General features: G+C 47.8%; 1 protein-coding gene across 2 annotated transcripts in view; it reads right to left on the bottom strand.

The window, feature by feature from the left end:
* Positions 1 to 16,291, bottom strand: part of ANKRD6 (ankyrin repeat domain 6) — a 206,192-nt gene extending 189,901 nt beyond the window's left edge. For both annotated transcript variants that reach the window (XM_062186503.1, XM_062186505.1), the window contains exon 1: positions 16,254 to 16,291. The gene's annotated coding sequence lies outside the window, so the exon portion shown is untranslated. The remainder of the gene's footprint in view (positions 1 to 16,253) is intronic.
* Between the last annotated feature and the right edge of the window lie 4,781 nt (positions 16,292 to 21,072).

Raw genomic sequence — 21,072 nt, 5'->3', positions numbered from 1 at the left:
GGTGGGTCCTTCCGTCCCAGGCAAGCTTTCAGAAGACAGCAGTTCCGTCTGGCATCCGATTGCAAACCCAGTGGGAGACCACAGTCAGAACCTCCCAGCCGGTCACTCATTCCCAACTGACCGCCTGTGACTGATAACAAAGAATTACTGTTTTAATCCACCACGTTTTGGAGTGATTTGTTATTCAGCACTAGTAACTGGAACACAGTTTTATACAACATAACACAGGCCTAATCTTCAGTGGAATCATGTAGGATCCTGACTTTCATGAAAAGGTGACTGTGACCTTGGTGTATGTTCTATGTGAGTAGTGGTCAAACAGCCCAATTACTTTGATAGACAGAGTCAAGAGAAGAGAAGGGCTGGAAGGTGTTAGGGGTTGGAGTGAGTCCCCACACAAATGCCTATGCTCAAGCTCTAATTCCTTAGTTCTCCAGAGAGGTCATTAAGTTCAAGTGAGGCCCATGGAGGGAGTCCTGATCCAGGTTGATGGGTGTGAGTTACAAATACAGAGAGAGACACGTGTGCAGAGAGAGAAAACCTCGTGAGGACACAGTGAGAAGGTGGCCATCGGCAAGCCAAGGAGACAAACCTTCCAGAAAACCTATCCTGCCAATACTTTCATCTTGGACTTCCAGCCTCCAGAATTGGGAGAAAATACATTTGTATTCTTGAAGCCATAGTCGGTGGTATTTTATTATGGCATCCCTGGCCAACTCACATAGAAGGTAGACTCATGGATTAAACAAAGAACCTTAGAAGACATAATGAAAACATCCACAGGGACTTCAATCTGTAGTGTCTAGGGCTGCACACTTGGGACACAGAACTCTCAAAACCTACAAGGCAGTGATTGTTATATAAGGTAAGATTATGCAGGCAGACTTCACATGGTTCCAAGATGCGTAATTTCAGTTCAACAGTTCAGTTATATTTCACCCATCCTCAACAACAGTTTCATTATCCTGTATTAGCTTTGAGGAACTGCACAAAATACAAACTCCACTAACAGCTCTTCAGGCCACAAATCACTATAATTGACAGATGTGCAGCACCATGGTCAATGACCAGTCATGTCACTCCTTCCAAGGTCTGCGTGAGACTGGTCATCTGGTATTCGGTTCACACAGACAGCAAAGCACGTATACTATACTTGTACGTACACTTGTGTTCTTGTGTTATGTATATTTGTGTTGCCTCCTGGTTTCCCAGGGATAAACCCACAGGACATTCTACAACAAGGAACACTTGAAAGGGGAACTGACCAACAAAGATAACAGCAAAGAAATGAAAAGTGATATAACAAAGTGAAATCTGAATGGAAGCAAATAGAATTACAGAAGAAGTTGTTGACTTTGGGAATGTTGACATGGCCACCATGTGAAAGACTCCAGGTATGCACCCAGAGGAATTTTATAAAGAGAATTCATTAACATAAAGTAAGTGGTGAAGATTGACAGGCATTTGGCACAGCAGTTAAGATACTGCTTGGGACATCCACATCCCAAATTGGAGTGCCTGGGTTCAAGTCACCATTATGCATTTGAACCAGCTTCCTGCTAATGCACCCTGGGAGGCAGCAGTTGTTGGCTCAAGCACTTGGGTTCCTGCCACCCACGTGGGAGACCCAGATGGAGTTGCATGCTTCTGGCTTTGGCCTGGTCCAGCCCCAGCCATTGCAGGCATCTGGGAGTTTGAACCAGGAGATGGAAGATCTGTGTCTGTCTCTTACTCTGCCTTTCGAATAAAAATAAATTAAAAATTTTTAAAGTGATTAAGATTTTAAAAAAGAAATGGCAAAAACTTTACATTAAAGGAAATCTTGGAGAGACTCCACAATGAAAGCACAAAGGATAAAACATTGGACTTTAAAAGGAGTATAAAAATTCATCAAGACATAGAAAAAAGTGTTGGTTGAGGTGGACATTTAGCCTCTTCTCTCTAAAGTTTCCAAACAGGAAAACCTGGGTTGGATGCGCAGCTCTGGTTCCTGATTCCAGCCTCCTGCTAAAGCAGACTGAGAGGCAGTAGTTTTGGTTCAAGTAGTTGTTTTCCTGCCACCCATGTAGGAGCCCTGAATGGAGTTTCCAGCCTCTGATCCGGAGTCATTAAGGATGCCTGGAGAGTGAACCAGTGATGGGAATGCACTCTCGTGCGCGTGCTCGCTCTCTCTCAAAAGATAGTTTATCATGGTTTTTGTTTGCACTACGATTTTATAGAGCCACAAGATGACTCAAAGCAAGGACTGCCCGCAGTTTCTTTTGGAGATAGGTTACAAGTTACGGCTGAGATGGGACACGAGGGCATGGTGGGGGGAGGCTTTTGGGATAACTGGCAAACTTCCGTTTGCTGACCAAGTGAGGTTACGGGGCATTTGCCCGATGATAAGTTGTCAAGCTCAAACAGTGTTAGTGTAGCTCAAATCCATGAGAGCAGGGGCTAGCTGACAAGGACCATCGCGAAACATCAGGCCAGGGCTCACCTTTCCAAGGAAAGAGCCAAGCAACACCAGACACAGAAAGGTTACTTGGCAGAGGGCACAAAGGCTGCTGTCAGACATGAAACCGGAACCCGGGCCTTTCTGGCCGCCAGGTCTGCTCTCCCCTCTCTAAAGCCTGCCAGCCTTTCTTCTACAGGATAGACTTCTCATAAAGGACAGATTTCGTGTCCGTTTCCAAGAGAACTCACTTAGCCAGATCCAAATGCCAAAGCCTGGGGTTTTAAGATGCATTACTTAATGCTACAGAAAGAAGAAAGACAGAGAGAAACCAACAGAGAGTCACTGGCCTCAAAAACATTGTTGTAGTTATTTGTAAGGTGCAGGAAGCAGGCCCTGCAGAGAACATTAGAACAGTTGGCCTCCCTGGCCTGAGTGCAATGGGATACTCAGCCTTGATGGGTGTCATTTGCTGTGTGGGGCTCAGGCAGCCCTGCTCTGGACTCAGGATATCCGAGGAGGTTACATTCCGACTTGGTCTCTCCTGCTGCACTCAGTTGTATAGCAGACACTGTTCTCTTCACTTAAATATCCCAAAAGCCTCTGATGTTCCTTTTTCCCCCCATACAAAATGCATCAGGTATCCCATGGCTTCTGTTTGGTTGGATCGAGGGGATATGTGCTCTCTTCACCTTGTGTGTATCTTTCATTAACACTAGTAAGAGTCTTAGGTAACTGGAATATTAACTTCCATCTGGTTTATTAACCAGCACATTCAGAGTATATGCTAAAAGTCTGTTAAGATTTATTTTAAAAGATTTATTTTATTTATTTGAATGACAGAGTCACAGAGAGAAGAGGCAGAGAGAGAGAGAGAGAGAGAGAGAGGTCTTCCATCCGATGGTTCACTCCCCAGATGGCTGCAACAGCTGGAGCTGTGCTGATTCAAAGCCAGGAACCAGGTGCTTCTTCTGGGTCTCCCACACGAGTGTAGGGGCACAAGGACTTGGGCCATCCTCTACTGCTTTCCCAGGCCACAGCAGAGAGCTGGATCGGAAGAGGGGCAGCCAGGACCAGAACTGGTGCCCATATGGGATGCCAGTGCTTCAGGCCAGTGAATTAACCCACTGCTCCACAGTGCCAGTCCCTATTCTTTCTCTTAAAGTGAATGGTCCCTGGCATTAAGGGAATTTCAAAGATTGGAGGACACAGTCCTGATGCAAACACAGATCTGATATTTTACATTCTGCGAACACAACTCAACTGCAAGTACAGTGTTAGGGTGTTTGACTTTTTTTTTAGGGGGGGAGCTTATTTGGGAAGGAAGGGAGGAAAGAAGAACTTTCACCAGCTGGTTCACTCTGAAGACAGGAGCCCAGAATTCCAGGTCTCCCATGTGAGTGGCAGGGACCCAAATAACTTGAGCCATTATCTGCTGGTTCCCAGGTACTCATGAGCAGGAAGCTGGAACTGGAAGTGGAGCTAGGACTCAAACCCAGGCACCCCAAAACCATGTGTGACGCAAGCATTCCAAACAGTGTGCTAACTGCTGCACCACATGGCTGTCCTAGGTTTTGTTTCTCAAAGCGTAAATTTACCAACTTGTGATTTTAGAAGGGGGGAAGGGGAAGCAGCACTGTGCTGCACGGTGGGTTAAGCCGCTGCCTGCAACAACAGCATCCCATAGGAGCGTTGCCGTGGCTGGTCGGAGTCCCAGTAGCTACACTTCTGATGCAGCTTCCTGACGATTCCCGGGAAAGCAGCAGAGGATGGCCCACATCCTTGGGTCCCACGTGGAAAAACCAGATGGAGTTCTAGGCTCTTGGCTTTGGCCTGGCCCAGCCCCCACTGTTGCAGCTATTTGGGGGAATGAGCCAGCAAATGCAAAATCTCTTTCTCTATGTATATGTGTGTGCACACACACACAAACTCTGGCTTCCAAATAAAATAAATCCTACAAAATAAAATAAAAATAGAGGGAAGGTGCGGGCGTTGTGGTGCAGTAGTGTTTGGGATGCCCACATCCCTTAGCAGAGCACCAGTTCAAGTCTCAGCTCCTCTACATTTGATCCAGCTCCCTGTGGCTGCATCCTGGGAGGCATCAGTAGATGGCGCGAGTGCTTGGGTCCCTGCCAACAAAGGTGGGAAACCCAGATGGAGTGCCTAGCTTCTGCCAGCCCTGGCGTTGGCTGGTGCAGGCATATGGTGGGGGTTAAACCAGCAGTGAAAGATGTCTCTCTCTCTCTCTCCCTGCCTGCCTCTCTCTCTCCCCCAACCCCATCATTCTGCCTTTCAAATAAGTTCATATTAAAAAAAAAAAAAAATAGACAGCCACCGCCTGCAGTGCCAGCATCCCATATGGACGCCGGTTCCAGTCCTGGCTGCTCCACTTCTGATCCAGCTCTCTGCTATGGCCTGGGAAAGCAGGAGAAGATGGCCCAAGGCCTTGGGCCCCTGCACACATGTGGGAGACAGGGAAGAAGCTCCTGGCTCCTGGTTTTAGATTGGCACAGTTCTGGCCATTGCAGCCAACTAGGTGTGAACCAGCAGATAGAAGACCTCTCTCCCCCTTCCCTTCCCTGCCTCTGCCTCTCCTCTGTAAATCTGACTTTCTTAAAGATTTTATTTGAAAGAGACACAGAGAAAGCGCTTCCATCTGTTTCATTCCCCCCAGATGGCTGCAACGACCAGAGCTGTGCTGATCTGAAGCCAGGAGCCAGGAGCTTCTTCCGGGTCTCCCACGCGGGTGCAGGGGCCCAAGGACTTGGGCCATCTTCTACTGCTTTCCCAGGCCATAGCAGAGAGCTGGATTGGAAGAGGAGCAGCCGGGACTAGAACCGGCGCCTATATGGGATGCAGGAGCTTCAGGCCAGGGTGTTAACCCACTGTGCCACAGCGCTGACCCCCTGACTTTCAAATAAATAAATCTTTAAGAAAAAATAGTGCACTGGGCTTCAGGACAATTGGGTTTTGTTATTTGAAAACAATAATCAATTCTAAAAGATACAAGCTATTTTCTTCAAAATGTCCTCTCCTCCAGGATTTAGTAACAAACTAAAGTCAAGTTAGACTTACTATGCATTTGGAATGTGGAAGGAATGATCTAGATATACCATTTTAATAAAAATAGGACAGGGCTCTTTATTTCTAGAATTGAGAATGCATTCCTAAAGGTATCACTACCTTCCTGACAAACTTGAGCTCCTGAAAAGTGAGGCACTTTGAATTTTGGTCATTAAATTGATACTGAATATGAGATGAGGTGAGCTCATTTAAAGGGATTTGATATGGGATTTTTAACATCCTTCCTAGCAAATTTCTTAAATTTTTTGTTGATTTATTTATTTAAAATGCCAGGAAGATCTCTCATCTGCTGGTTCACTCCCTCAAATAACTAACGGTGAGGGCTGGGCCAGGCAGAAGCCAGCAGCCAGGAACTCCCCCTGGGCCTCCCATGCCCAAGAACTTGAGCCCCCATCTGCTCTCTCCCAGGGTGTGCCTTAGAAGGAAGCTGGAACCCATGCACTCAAAAATGGAATGCAGGTGTCCCAAGCAGCAGCTTACCAGCTGCTAAATGTTTTCAAAAATGTTTGCAGGATGAACAATTTCATTAGATGGCTCCCAACAGGAAGGCATCTCATTAGCTGTAGGCCTTTCATTGGATGATGAAAGGGTTCATGTATTTCAAGGCACAAAATGCCCTTACATCCATTGCATTACATCCAAGCAACCAGATTTTACGTGGGCAGAGTAGCAAAGATGGAAGGTGGTCAAGGCATGCATTCCTCAGTGTGAACACAGGGCATCTGAACCATAGCAGCTCAAGTTCAACCGTGGAATGTGCGTAGACTGGAGGTGTGAGGATCCTTGACAGTTGCCTCAGCTTTTTACACTTCGGATTTTGGTTTTGAGGTTTTTTTTTTTTTTTTTTTTTTTAAAGTAATTTATTCTATTTATTTGAAAGGCAGAGTAACAGAGTGGGAGAGACAGAAAGGGATGGTCCATCTGCCAGTTCACTTCCCAAATGACTGGCCAGGAGCCTGGAACTCCATCGAGGTCTCCCGTGTGGATGGCAGAGACCCAAGGACTTAGGCCATTTTCTGCTGCTTTCCCAGGCACAGTAGTAGGAACTGGATCAGAAGTGGAGCAGCCAGTCCTCCTATGGGTTGCCGGCATCTCAGGCAGAGGTTTAACTTTTCTTTTGGACTCCCCTACCCCATATTGAATAGAAGTCCAACAAGAGGGGCTGGCACTGTGATACAGTGGGTTGAGACCAGGAGTCCATCTGTTTGCTTCCAATCCAGCTCCTTAGTAGTGCTCCTGGGAAGGCAGCAGAAAATGGCCCAAACGCTCGAGTCCCTGCCTCTCACATGGGAGACCCAGATCGAGCTCCAGGTTCCTGGCTTGGGCCCAATCCTGGTGGCCATTTGGGGAGTGAACCAGTAGACAGAAGATCTTTTTCACTCTGTCTCTCCCTGGGTCATTCTGTCTTTCAAATAAATTGGAAAAAAAAAAAAAAAAAAAGCCCAACAGGTGCCAGGGGTGTTGCTATTATTCATCGCTGGATTGCAGCTCTTTCCTAAGTCTTTGAACAACAAAGGGAGGAAAACAAAAGCTTTAGCAAGCCACTCACCGGGTGTCAAGTAACCTGATACAGTGATTCTGGAGATTAAGGAAATTATAAGCAATTAAATAACCATATGCTCTTGAAGTGCCAGTAAAGCACCAGATTTAGGTTCTCCCTCTCATCGTAACCCCTTCTTCTACTAACTTTTACCTTGATGTTGAAAAAGACAACTACCCAGGGCCCAAGTGCCCATTCGGGTTTGAAGTGTTCTCTCTCCCCGCATCAGGAGGCGTAGGGAGCTCCAGGGTACACCAGTCCCATTCGCTGCAGCCCCCCTGCCTGCCTTCAAGCTGCAGAGGGGTCTGTGGCTGGATGCGGGCGGCGAGTGATCTGATCTGTAGGGTAAGCTCATGGCTGTTCACAACGTGGATGCTTAACACCACTGGGTGTTCCCCTTCTGCTTCCAAACACTCCCACTGAGGAAGCAAGGCTTCCATGCTGGTTGAGACAAGCAGTACATCTAGAGTTGCCAGATAAACTACTTTTAAGTGAATTAGACAAGTTGCCCCCAGGGTCTGAGAATTTTCAAGGATGGAACCTGGTTTCCTGGGTTGTTTCTTAAGTGTTTACCTCCCCAGACCTCAGAGTTTACAAAGGAGCTGGAATACCTGCATTTTAGCAGATTCCTTGGAGGATTTCTACATGTACATTTGAAAAAAAGTGGTCTAAGGAAGCCAACTGGCAGACAGACAAGACAGATAGCCAACTGGAAGACAGACGTGGTAGTTTGCCCAAGGTCATGAAATATAACTTCAAAATCATGTAGTACATTTTAACTATCTCATCGGGTAAGTCTTAGGCCCCCACCAAAGTGGCAAGGCCGCAGTGGGTCAGACTAAGTAGGTTCCAACCAGAAGCAGAGCTGCTCTCAAACTGTTCTGGTCAATGTTAAACTGTGTGGAGAGGTCAGCAAGTTTTTCCCCATAAAGTTAAAGATTGTAAATGTATCAGGTTCTGTGGGCCATGGGGTCTCTGTTGCAACTGCTCAACACTGTCATTGTACTGTTGAAAGCAGATATGCATATGAAAGAGTTATCTGTACCCCCATGTTTATTGCAGCTCAATTCACAATAGCCAAGATATGGAATCAACCCAAATATCCATCAACTGAAGACTGGATAAAGAAATCACGGGAGGAGCCAGCACCATGGCTCACTTGGTTAATCCTCCGCCTGCGGTGCCATATGGGCACCAGGTTCTAGTCCCGGCTGCTCCTCTTCCAGTCCAACTCTCTGCTGTGGCCCCGGAGAGCATTGGAGGATGGCCCAAGTGCTTGGGCCCCTGCACCCTCATGGAAGACCAGGAAGAAGCACCTGGCTCCTGGCTTCAGATCAACACAGTGCCAGCCGTAGCAGCCATTTGGGGAATGAACCAAAGGAAGGAAGACCTTTTTCTCTCTGTCTATAACTCTACCTGTCAAACAAAAGAAATTATGGGATATGTACACCATGGAATAGTGCACAGCATTAAAAAAAGAAAAAAATGAAATCCTGTCATTTGCAACAAAATGGCTGCAACTGGAAGACATCATACTTACTGAAATAAACTAGTCCCAAAAGGACAAATACCTCTTGTTCTCTCTGATCTGTGATAATAGAGCACTTTCTAAAGGGTAATCTAAAGTGAAATTGACACTTTTGAGATGTGATAAGTTTGAACAGCCCTTGTCTCAACTGTTGAGGGATAGGTTTTTTTCTTCATACTATTTGTTGAACTCCTTACTTAGCATAGAGTTAATCTTATGTGTATAAAGTTAATTGAAAATGGATCTTAGTAAAAATAAGAATGGGAATAGGAGAGGGAGAAGGAAGGGTAGGAGCGTGGATGGGAGGGCAGGTAGGGTGAGAAGAATCACTATATTAAAGTTGTACTTATGAAGTGCATGAAGTTTATATACCTTAAGTAAAAGGTTTCTGGGAAAGAGGTAATAGAATAAAATTTGCAGTTTAAAAAGAAAAAAAGAAAGCAGCTGTAGACAGTACAGAAAGGATCGAGTGTGTGTGGCTGTGTTCCAATAAAACTTTATTGGCATGGTGGCAGGTGTCATGGGGCAGCAGGGTAAGCCCCTACTTGAGATGCCTAATCCCATATTGGAGTGCCTAGTTCAAGTTCCGATTCCACTTCCTATCCAGTCTCTGCTGATACACACCCTGAGAGGCAACAGATGATGGTTCAAGTACTTGGACCCCTACCACCCCAGTGGCAGACCAGGATTGAATTTTTGCGACTATTTGGGGAGTGAACCAGCAGATGGAAGAGTGCTTGTTTGCTTACTGTTATTTTGCCTTTCAAAACAAATAAATCTTTTAAAAAAAACTTTTATTGACAAAAGCAGCAGAGGTCTATATTGGACCCATGCTATAATCTGCCAATTTTTGGTCTAGTGCATCTTTAATTCCAATGAAGGGTAGCAGGTATAGCACGCCAAAATATGCTTCGGCATAAGGATCATTATGAGCTCTACACAACTGAAGCAGATACAGTGGGAGTGTTCTGCCCTCCTCCTATCTGTCTAAAAGCAGGACATGAATTTACAAAGGTGTCTCTCTTCCCTACCAGGAAAGACAAAGGTTGATCACCAAGGATACCTTTAGATCTTGAACAGCCTGGAGATGGTACCAGAGGGACCTACATAACCAACTGTACTAATTAGTTATCTACCATTGGTTTCTCATATATGTGCCTTCCTACAATTTTTTGCCCCTAGAAACATTTTTTTGCCCTTTTTTAAAAAAAAAAAAAAGATTTAAAAGTCAGAGTTACAGAAAAACAGGGAGAGAGAGAGAGAAAATCCTCCATCTGCTGGTTCACTCCCTAAATGGCCACATGGCCAAGGCTGGGCCAGACCAAAGCCAGGAGCTTCGTCTGAGTTTCTCATGTGGTACATGTAGGAGCTCAAGAACTTGGGCCATCTTCTGCTTTCCCAGGTGCATTAGCAGGGAGCTGGATCAGAAGTAGAGCAGCCGGGACATGAACTGGCACCCATACGGGAAGCCAGCACTGCAGATGGCAGCTTAACCTGCTGGGCCATAGTGCTAGCCCCTATCTTGTATTTTTCTTAAAAGTGTATTTTTCTTTTGAAAATGTGACATAGGCCAGAATTCCATGCCATTTCTTTCAAAGCCTCTCTTTCCTTGAGTTTTCTCCGATGTGTATGTGAAACATACATGTTAATAAACTATTGCTTATTAGTCTCTTGCTAATCTATCTTTTCTTACAGCAGGCTCAGCTGAGAACTCACAAAGGTAGAGGGAACGTGATTTTTTTCCTTCCCTATACCAACACAGGCACCATGAAACATGACAACTTTGAAACCGAACCCCTATAATGTAAAAGCAGGACCCAGCCTCTTGTCTGTCTCCCTTAGCCCAAGGTGTCCTTGCCTGTCCTTTATCAAAAGGAATTCATGGACGTGGAGTGATTCAGCTGGCCTGATTCTAATCACTAAACTCAAGGAGTCATTGCTTGGGCCCTGCACCTGCATGGGAGCCCAGGAGGAAGCTCCTGGCTCCTGGCTTCGGATCAGTGCAGCATGCCGGCCGTAGTGGCCATTTGGGGGGGGTGAACCAATGGAAGGAAGACCTTTCTCTCTGTCTGTCTCTCTCTCTGCCGGTCCAAAAAAAAAAAAAAAAAAAAAAGAAGAAGAAGAACCTTCACTCCTAACTGATTTGGGGAGCCCAGGAATTAAGCAATAGCTACCTGGCTCCTTGCTCCGTGCTTTGCAATGAACACCTACTTCCTTCCACCACCCCAGTGTCAGTGACTGGCTTTCTGCACGTTGAGTGAGTGGACCCAGTTTGGGGGTTCTACAGCAATGCTTCCAATCAGTTTGGGGTGTTGTTCAGCAGCAACTTTTTTAAAAATTAGGACTTAAGGCCGGCGCCATGGCTCAACAGGCTAATCCTCCGCCCAGCGGTGCCGGCACACTGGGTTCTAGTCCCGGTAGGGGCACCGGATTCTGTCCCGGTTGCCCCTCTTCCAGGCCAGCTCTCTGCCATGGCCCAGGAGTGCAATGGAGGATGGCCCAAGTGCTTGGGCCCTGCACCCCAAGGGAGACCAGGAGAAGCACCTGGCGCCTGGCTTCAGATCAGCGCGGTGCGAAGGCCACAGCGGCCTTTGGAGGGTAAACCAATGGCAAAGGAAGACCTTTCTCTGTCTCTCACTGTCCACTCTGCCTGTCAAAAATAAAAAAATAAATTTTTAAATAAAAAAATAAAAATTAGGACTTAAAATATGGTCAATTTAAATTACTTGGTTTATTTTGGGAGATCCGCCCACACCTAAGTAGTAACAGGTAAACTAAACATGGCTGGAATTAGTTTACATTACCAAAGGCTCTCCAGGAGTAACTGGGTATGGGATCTCACGTGATCATCCTTTAATCCCTCAGCGTGTCCCATTTGTAGCTGTTAGGTGCTAGATACGGCCAAATGGTGTCCTCCGGGGTACAAACTTCTTTCAAGCAAGTGAGGGAAGCAAGTCCAAGGTTTACAACCTAAGTTTCCCTTAAGAGCAAATAAGTCAAAGTGACACATACACTGTGTGATTATGTAATACATTCCATGGGAAAGACTTTTTTCTGCAGTGGAAGTTTCACACCAGCCTACTGCCAGCTGCATGAGTAGCTGAACTCTTGTGATAACATTCACGAAGCCCTAAGACATGCATATTCTTGTCCTTTGCTGATCGGCCACCCCTTCACCTTTCTCAAATGCACAATTCCCTACAAGGCTGGCAGACTGAGTAAATTAAATACACCCAAGTCCCTAATAAATGCTTGAACCTATTTGGTTTCATCCATTCTATTTGTGCACATGGCAATCGTGTTACAATTATTTCCTGCATGGAAGGAACATCTACACCTTAAACTATGGAGACAGAACTTCACATCTACATATCTTTTGAATTCCAGAAAGCAATTCATTGATGGCAGTTACACTTTGCAGCAAAACAGCCAGCCTACTTGCATGAAAATGGTTACTTCTCCACCCAAGAGTTCTTACACCCTTCCAAAGAAAATGGTTTCGCCGACAAACAGCTTGCCCAGCCAGGTATCTATTTTCCAGTCTCTTTGAATCTAGGTGTGGCCATGGGAGTGGTTCTGGCCAGTGAATTGGCAGAAGCGAGGTGGTACACTTGCTGGCACACGAAGATCATGTGGTATGTCTTTCCTATCCTCCCTCTCCAATTGTAGTCACTTTGGAGACCGCAAGTTGAAGATGGTGGCATCACAAGAAGGAAGGGACTTGGGGCTGGTGCTGTGGCTCAGTTGATTAATTCTCTACCTGTGGCGCTGGCATCTATATGGGCGCCAGGTTCTAGTCCCGGTTGCTCCTCTTAAAGTCCAGGTCTCTGCTGTGGCCCGGGAGTGCAGTGGAGGATGGCCCAAGTGCTTGGGCCCCTGCACCCGTGTGGGAGACCAGGAAGAAGCACCTGGCTCCTGGCTTTGGATGGGCGCAGCGCCGGCCGTAGCGGCCATTTGGGGGGTGAACCAATGGATCGAAGACCTCTGTCTCTAACTCTACCTGTCAGATAAAAAAAAAAAAAAAAGAAAGAAAGGAAGGGACCATGAGTCCAGAGTTAACTGAAGGAGAGAAGAGAGCTACCTAGGAGGGCTGCCCTCCAGGGATAACCAGTTTGCACACTGTGTGAACTAGTAATGAACTTTCACTGGAGATTTGGAAATGATCGTTATAGCAGCTCGCCTGTCTTAGCAGGGTATGCTTTGGTTGCTGCAAGAGAGAAATGACTTATTGAAGGGCTTCTAAGATGAATGCAAATGTTGACGTGTTTCAAGATAGAATGGGAGCGCATGTATTACTTCTGCAACTTGTGTGATGAGACTAATATCATTTCAAAATATAAAGTTGAACCAGTAAGAACAGAATTCTATTGGCAGTTCCCTACTGCTGGACTATACCAGCGCCCTGAGGCTAGGGATGCAGGCCCGCGAGCCAGAAACGCCAAGGAGTGAAAGGGTTCTCCGTCCCATGCCGGCCCCATTCCCACTCAAGGGTAGAGACCTGCAAGAGAGAGCTCCGCCCTCTCATTGACAGTGAATGCTTACAATACTTACAAGTGTGTTCCCATCTAAGAGGCACTAAATCTCCAATCAAACAGAAGTCCTTAACCCAAAGGGTCCGAAGTTCCAAGATATCCCTGAAATCGTGTAAGCATTTGCATGAACTTTCTTACAGTCTATTTAGGGGGGAGGAGTTCCCTAGCTTTCAGATTCGCACAGTTCCCTAACTCAAGAAAGATCAGCAAACACTACAAGAACATCTTGGCTACAGAGCTCCGCCAGCTCATCATGTAGATTCCTTCCCTCAGTCTCTGGGCCCTCTTTAGTGCCCTGGTGCCTCTCCCACCAGCTTCCAGAGCTTTCTTTCTGCTCCAACCTGGACTGAGCCTAACCAGTTATTTTTCCCTCAGAGCCTCCAGCTAGTCACCCGGATCTTGGAAACTCCAGGACCCATTACGTCCTCCTCAAGCCACTGGTAACCACCATCAGCTTTGACTGCTCTAGGTACAGCGCCCCATGTAGGTCAATCAGACATTTTTCCTTTCGTAACGATCTCGTGTCACTTGGCACGTCTTTGACGTTAGCTGTTTTGCACTCTGACTGGCTGTTTTACAAGTGGAGCAACTCCTAGAGCCAGTTTAGGATATTCAGAATTTTCCAGGGAAATAGTGCACTGAGCACGCTGGACAAGGTCAAGCCCACCAGAGGTATTTCACAGCCTCAGCTTACATTGGTTACATGCCTATCTGTGATGTCATATCTTTGCAAAGCTGGGGTTTTCAGTGCTTGCTATGATAAAAAGCAAACGCTATGGAAAAATTAATGTGGGATGGGAAATTAGCGTGATGGTGTCCAATTCCCAGATTTGAGGAGCAATAATGGATACATACACATTTTGGTAGTTAATAATTGTGGTTATTTAGATATGACAGAAAACATTTTTTCTCTCAGCTTATGTGTATTTTTCCTTTGAAAGGCTTCTAAGCTGAAAGGATACAAATGCTAAGTTGTTTGAATCTAGATATTCTATTAACTGCTTAAACCTGGGAGAACTATGAGAAAATTACTCAAATAAGGGCTCCAGGAACCAAGTTGGAGGATTTTTGCATTTCCCTGGAAGGGACAGAGGCCTGTGCAAGACTCCCTGAGGAGAACTGTGTAACTCTTAACTTTTAACAACCAGGAAAGGAAGAATTTTCATTAAAACCATTCTTAGAGGTCACTCGCAGTCAGCTTAATCCTTCAAATCCCATACGATGCCCCCTGATTATTAGTATTTAAAAAAAAAAAAAAAGCTTCTATCATGCACACACACACAAATTACTGTTTTTCCAATTCTCAGGGACTCCGGCAAAGCTTTTAAAATTATAGCCTCCAAGTTATGCTGGAAGAGACCAAGCACACCCCACCCAGACACAACACACCCTGGGAGTCTGGGAGAGAAGCCGGTGTGTGTGTGTGTGTGTGTGTGGAAGAGAGTGAGTGAGAGGGGACTAGGCCACCCCAGTGCTTTGAGACTTCAAGCTTTCTTGCGGTTTGCATCTTACTCTCAAAATTCTGCTCCTAAGCTTAATGAGAAAGCTCTGCGGTGCTGTGGAAGTTCTTGGTTGGAAACCTCTTCCCCAGAGCCTTTCATTTAAGAGAGTCCATGTGAAATGCATCCAGAGTAATGCCTCCTTGCAGGGTGGGGGGTTGGGAGGAGGCAGAAGTGAGGCAGCGTCATGGGGAGGGCTAACAAGGCCTGGCAAAGTTCTAGGTCCTCAGCTGGCAGAGGGGTCCTCAGGACTGGGCTCGCTGTTACCCTGAAGGTGTATCTGGCGGCTTTCTGCTCCTCTGGATGTCTGATCCGTGGCCAGCCCCCACTCTCTGGGAAGTGTGGCCGTCACCAAGCTGAGCCACCATGAACAAATAAGGAGTTCCTAAATGCACGGTTTTTAAAATCACCATTGGTTTATACCTCTCAACACCTGCGCAACTAGTTGGGTTTCGGTCTGAATTTGTCTTCATCCCTCTTGTACCCTCCCCTCTGCTTTTTCCCCACCTAGAGGCTGGAACTCTTTTCCCATTAATAATCTGTACTCCGAAGTCTTAAAAAAAATCACTTATTCACCACCTGCAAAGCACACAGGAGAGGAAACGCCCACTTCATGCAAGGACAAAGTTGCCATGGCTACCTGGAGATGCAGAAGCTCTTCCGCCTCTCCCCCGCCCAGGTCTCAGCACGGACACTGGCCTGGCAGCTACCACCCTAACATAAGTCATCACGCAACACATTTCTCCAAATCACACTAAACCTGCAAAGCATTTCCCCTGCCTCAATCCGCAGAATTTCCACACTACTACCAGATAATGGACGGCGCCTCCGGGTTACAGTTCTAAAAACCAAGGTTTAACGAAAAGGGTGTTTCCAAGTCACTCTCCTAACACGTGGAGGCAACAGGATTCAATGCGCCACCGCCACCATCACCACCACGTGACCTTCCCACTCTTCTCCAGGGACAAAATGCCAGACCGCTTTTGCGGAGTTCCAGCCCTGCTCTCCGGGATCACAGCTAATGCCCCATCTCCCCTCCCGACCCCCAGAACTACCCGAAGCGCCCCTACTTAACTCCCCCAGCCAAGGGTCGCAAAGAGGACGCCTGAACCCCAACCCGACAGTGCGCCCTCTTCGGCCAGGCCAGACTCCGCGGGGTCGCCACCACCGGCCGCACTCCTGCACCTGCACTCGGTAGCGGCGCTTGGAGGCGTGGGGAGGTGGGGGCCGGGCGCGACCTTGCAGCTCGGCCCCCGGGCCCGGACGGTTAGGAGCGCCAAGGCGGCCACACGGGGTGCTCCTCGCGCCCGCGGCCCCTAACCACCAGCTTCTTCAAACTCTCCGCGCTCGCCGCAGAGACCCAGGACCAGAAAGACGAAAAAGTTTCCCACACTCCCGCCCCAATTTTTCACGCTCTCAGGAGGCCCCAAGGAGGCCCCCCTCCGACCCCAGCTTCCCCGGAGGCCGCTGGACAGGGGTCAGGCGCTCCCTCGGGGTCACCCCGCCACCACCCTGCGGTCCGCCATCTGGGGCGCCGACGCAGCAGCAGCGCCCGCTACCCCGACACCGACCTCCAGGGTCAGAGGCACCCCGGGGCGGGGGCACCGGCCCTCGGATTTAGGTCGCAAGGTACCTTTCTTTCCCGCGCCGGTCGTCCGCGCCGCAGGAACCGATGCCGGCCACAGGGCGGGAGCCGAGGGGACGCGATGCGGACGGGATCCGCTGGCTCCCGTGGCCCCCGGCCTGGGAGCCGCCCCGCGCCGCCGCCTGCAGCCGCCCCCACGCCTGGATCGCTCGCGGCTCCCGCAGGTTACCTGTGGCCCGGCCCGCTGCGCCCCCCGGCGCGGGGCCCTCCGCCCCGCCCCAAACGGCGGCGGCTCCAACACCGGGGCCTCAGCGCCCCGCAGCGGGCGGCCTGGGCACGGCGGGGCTCGGGCTGTGCCTGGTCTGCAGCCCGCTTAAGGAGGGGACTGCTACCCGTAGTCCCGAGAGGCCTCCTCTGGCCAAAGGGACCAGGAGGTCCTGGAGTAGGGTGGGTTGGGAGGAGAAACTGCAAACCCTCAACCCAGGGCCAAGTGGATATCTCAACAAATCCACAGCTCCCTTAATTGGGGCCACTCAGTGGAAGCTGGCCAATGCTGGGTGATCCAGCTTCACGTGTGTAGCTGGGGAGGCGGAAGGAGGCCTTTATTGCGAACAGCTTGTCTGGAAGTAGCCATCCTCTATGGAAGAGGCATGGCTGAACCCTGCACCTGCATCGCACTTTGCATACCACTGTCTCGGTGTGTTCTCTTCTACAGCTACTCCCTCGTTACCTAGAAGAGCACCCTGAACACAGCGAGTATTCAGTACCTTATTGCTAAACCCAGGGGACCTCGTTCAACCCCTGGAAGAGCCTGAGCAACAGTCTCCTGACCCCTGAGAGCTTGGAAGAAGGCAGGTGCAACCCTGGAATGGAGTTTGTCTCACCTGAAGCTAATCCTGCTCCTGACTTTTCTTATCCCGGCTGAAAGAGGGCTGGTTTCCAGGAGGGGGAGACACGAGAGGATCCCCTCCTTTTCCTTGGGGGCGTGTGTTCCCCTCTCTCCCTCCGGTGGCTTCAGGCAAGGGGAATCCCAAGAACCCTTCCTAAGCTAGGGGAGGATCCACAGTTGAGTTTCCCCTGCTCCCTGGGAAACCACAGGGCAGACGCATTTTGACTTGGCAGGTGTGAACCCTCTCTCCTGAGTGGCTTCTGGCTTTCTTCAGATTGGCTCCGCACCTGGAGCTCTTGGAGATCCTCTTGTCTTGCCCTGCCCATTAGGTAGCTCCCAGGTCACCGCCAAGCTCCAGGAAAACCCTCAAAGATGGATACACCTGAACTTTCACTGCAGTCCTTTCTCTTTTCCAGCGTAGATTTTCCCTAGCTTGTCCCTTGAATAAGCTTCTTTTTTATTATTATTATTTTTTTGTTATCCTTGAATCAACTTCTAAACGTACCAGAAGGCTCCACTTTCCTGAGAGCCTTTTACAGCATCCTGGTAAAGACACAGGGAGATGAGGTTTTAAGTTAGATTTGGGAGCAGGCAGAGCCATCGCACAGAAAGAAACCGAAAGCCCAAGCCAGCCTACAAGATATGTGAGTGCTCCCTGGGAGCTGACTAGTCTGCATTTGTTTCCAGACATTGATGAATGGGAATTCCTGGCCCAGAGAGGGGAGGCGGGGTGAGGCTCTGTGAGCACGGAGGCAAGCCGTGGCTGAGCTGCCTGGAGATCCTGTTTGCTCCAAGTGGGCACACAGCCTTTGGGCTTGCCAGAGAAAGGAGACTCCTAAATCTCTGCCCGTGCCTGCAGTCCCATTCTGGCCCTGTGTTTGGCTCCATCACAGCCAGCCTCATCAGTCCACCCCATCAGCCCTTCCAGCTGCCTCCTGAGAAAGAAGTCCGCTCTACACATGATAATGTTCGGGCTTCGCGATAACGGAACCTGCTCCTACTTCCCACGACATCGTTTTAATGAGTCGACTGCACCAGCTGTCTTTTGTGTGGTTATCTCCAGTTCAGCCTTCCATGTTCTGGCGTCTAGCCCTGCCGCTCCACTGACGCTGCCTGGGGTGAAATGCAAAGAGCCTTCCCCGCTCAGCCAGCCCCCTGAATTTTTTTGTTAATTATTCTCATCACAAATAGAGCTATCCCTAATCACTGTGTGGTTCATGTGTGCCTGTCTTTGAACTTTTGGTAAATGGAAGCATTTTGCATGATTCTTCTATAAACTGCATTTGTCTCTCTGCATTCTAAGATTGTTATTCAATGTTGTTGGGATATAGTATTTCATTCTACAATTTAGTGCTGTCGTTTGGCACAGTGAATAGGACATAACTTGGGACACCAGCATCCCATGTTGGAGTGGGTTTGATTTCTGGCTTCCTCGCCAATTTCCAGCTCCCTGCTAATGCGCATCATGCTAATACCGGGAGGCAGCAGGTGATGGATGGCTCATGTACTTGGGTTTCTACGACCCTTGTGGGAGACCCTGATGGGATTCTGGACTCCTGGCTTCTGCCTGGGCCAGTCCTGGCTGCTGCTGCTGCTGCAGCTGGCATCTGGGGAGTAAAGAAAACAAAACGGGCCCTCTGTCTGCCTTTTAAATAAACTTTTAAAAATTGACAGATTTTAAAGGATATACCACAATTTGTCCAACTATTTTTGGACATTGTGTTGGTCCCAGTTTTTGCAATTGCAAGCAATGTTGCTGTGAACATTCTTAAATCTTTCTCTTAATCCACATGCCCAAGAATGTTTATAGGATGGATATGTAAAAGTGGAACGGTTGGGTTTTAAGGCACATGTATGGTCAAATGTTTGAGGTGACATCAGCAGTGTATAAAAGTTCCCCTTGCCCTACATCTTGGGGAGCACTGGTTTTCTTTGTGAGTGTGAAACAATTTCTCATAGTGGCTGTCATTTGTCTCCCCCTAATTTCCAGTAAAATTGAGTTTCCTCTGTTTCTTCTTTTGTTAATTATGATGTCTTTTGCCCTGTTTCATATGTCTGAGAAATCCTCCCCGAAGCCAAAGATGTAAAAATATTCTTTCATATTTTGTCCCCAGAGTCTTAAATGTTGTCTGTTCTATTTAAGTCTGCACTCCATCTGACATTCATTTGCAATGTTAGGGTCATCCTATAATGAGTTTCCACATCCATGTGGGTCTGTCTTAGGCCCTCTATTTTATTTCACTTGCCTCTCTCTCTGCTAGCACCACATGGCCTGGCCTGAAAATCTGTGGTTTCATTTCAAATCTTGATTTTTGCTGGTGGAAGTCCCATTCTGGCTTGCTTTTTTTCTTTTTCTTCTTTAAAAATATGTCAAGTATTCTTATCCCTTTGCTCTTCCACGACATTTTAGAAGTCGTTTGCTAGGCTCCATGAAGAACTTGGGGTTTCAGTCTGGAATTGCAGTAAATCCTTGTACGGCCCTACCACAATTGTTGGTCCCCTTCTCACCTTTGCCAGGCTTTCCGAGAGACTTCTCTGCTCCATTGGTTCTGGGTTGGTGTTGACTTGTTCCGGCCAACACCATATTGGAGCAGAAGCTTTTGCTTTCCACATCACTTTTTTTTAAAGAGAGGTGGAATTACAGAGAGAGGGAGAGACAGAGAAAGGTCTTCTATCTGCTGGTTCACTCCCCAAATGGCCACAAGGCTGGAGATGAGCTGATCGGATCGGAAGCCAGAAGCCAGGAGCTTCTTCTGGGTCTCCCACATGGCTGCAGGGTGCAGGGCCATCTTCTACTGCTTTCCCAGGCTATAAACAGAGAGCTGAATCCAAAGAGAAGCAGCCGGGACACAAACTGGTGCCCATATGGGATGCCGGTGATATAGGTGGAAGCTTAGCCTACTACGCCACTTCTCACATCATTCTCAAGCTTTAGACTTTTACCTTGAGTATATCATGCCCCAGAGAGTGGCTACTGCCTAGCTGGGTCCCCAGAATGAGAATGCATAGAACAGGGGTGGGGAGCCTTTTTCCTCCAAGGGCCATTTGAATATTTGCAACATCACTGGCAGGCCACACAAAATTATCCACTTAAACATGAGTATGCTATAGATTTATTGAATTTTGAGTCTCCCCTGCGGTTGCCTTGGCAAGGCCAAATAAATGATAGCATGGGTCTTACATGGCCTGTGGGCCAGAGTTCCCTACCTCGGCATAGAAACATGCAGGCTTCAGTAGGGCACCAGGAAGTTTGTAGCGCTGTTGTAATGAGAGCAAGAAGTAAATTGTTTGCTACTGCTGCAATTTGGAAAGAATTAACATTTTATAGTATTGGGTCATTGGTACCATGTCGATGTGCAGTTCTATGCAATTTTGTCAGATATATAGCTTCATATTCACCATCGCATTTGAGATTCAGAACAATGCAATCACCACAAAGATTCTTCCCCATGCTATTTTGTGATAGCCACATCCAACCCCTTCCTCACACCATGTCTACCCTGTAGCAAGCACTAACCTGGTGCTCATCTCTATAAATTTTGTCATTTCAGTAATATAAGTGGAATTATACTGCATGTCATCTTTTGAGATTGTCCTTTTTTCACTCAGTACAAAGTTTTTGAGATTCTTATTGTGCTTATCAATTGTTTCTTATTTTAATTGTTGAGTAGTATTCTACAAAGTGGATGCACCACACCCTTTAGCCATTCATCTGTTGGAAGGCATTTGATTGTTTCGATTTTTTGGTTACTATGAATAAATCTATGAACTTCTTGTGTACAACTTTTTTTATTTTTTGACAGGCAGAATGGACAGTGAGAGAGAGAGAGAAAGGTCTTCCTTTGCCGTTGGTTCACCCTCCAATGGCCGCTGCAGCCGGTGCGCTGTGGTCAGCGATCCGAAGCCAGGAGCCAGGTGCTTCTCCTGGTCTCCCATGGGGTGTGGGGCCCAAGCACTTGGGCCATCCTCCACTGCACT

This window comes from Lepus europaeus, chromosome 3 (genome assembly GCF_033115175.1).
Source record: "Lepus europaeus isolate LE1 chromosome 3, mLepTim1.pri, whole genome shotgun sequence".
Taxonomy (NCBI): domain Eukaryota; kingdom Metazoa; phylum Chordata; class Mammalia; order Lagomorpha; family Leporidae; genus Lepus; species Lepus europaeus.
Note: the sequence above shows the minus strand (reverse complement) of the source record. Positions and strands in the feature narration are given on the sequence as shown.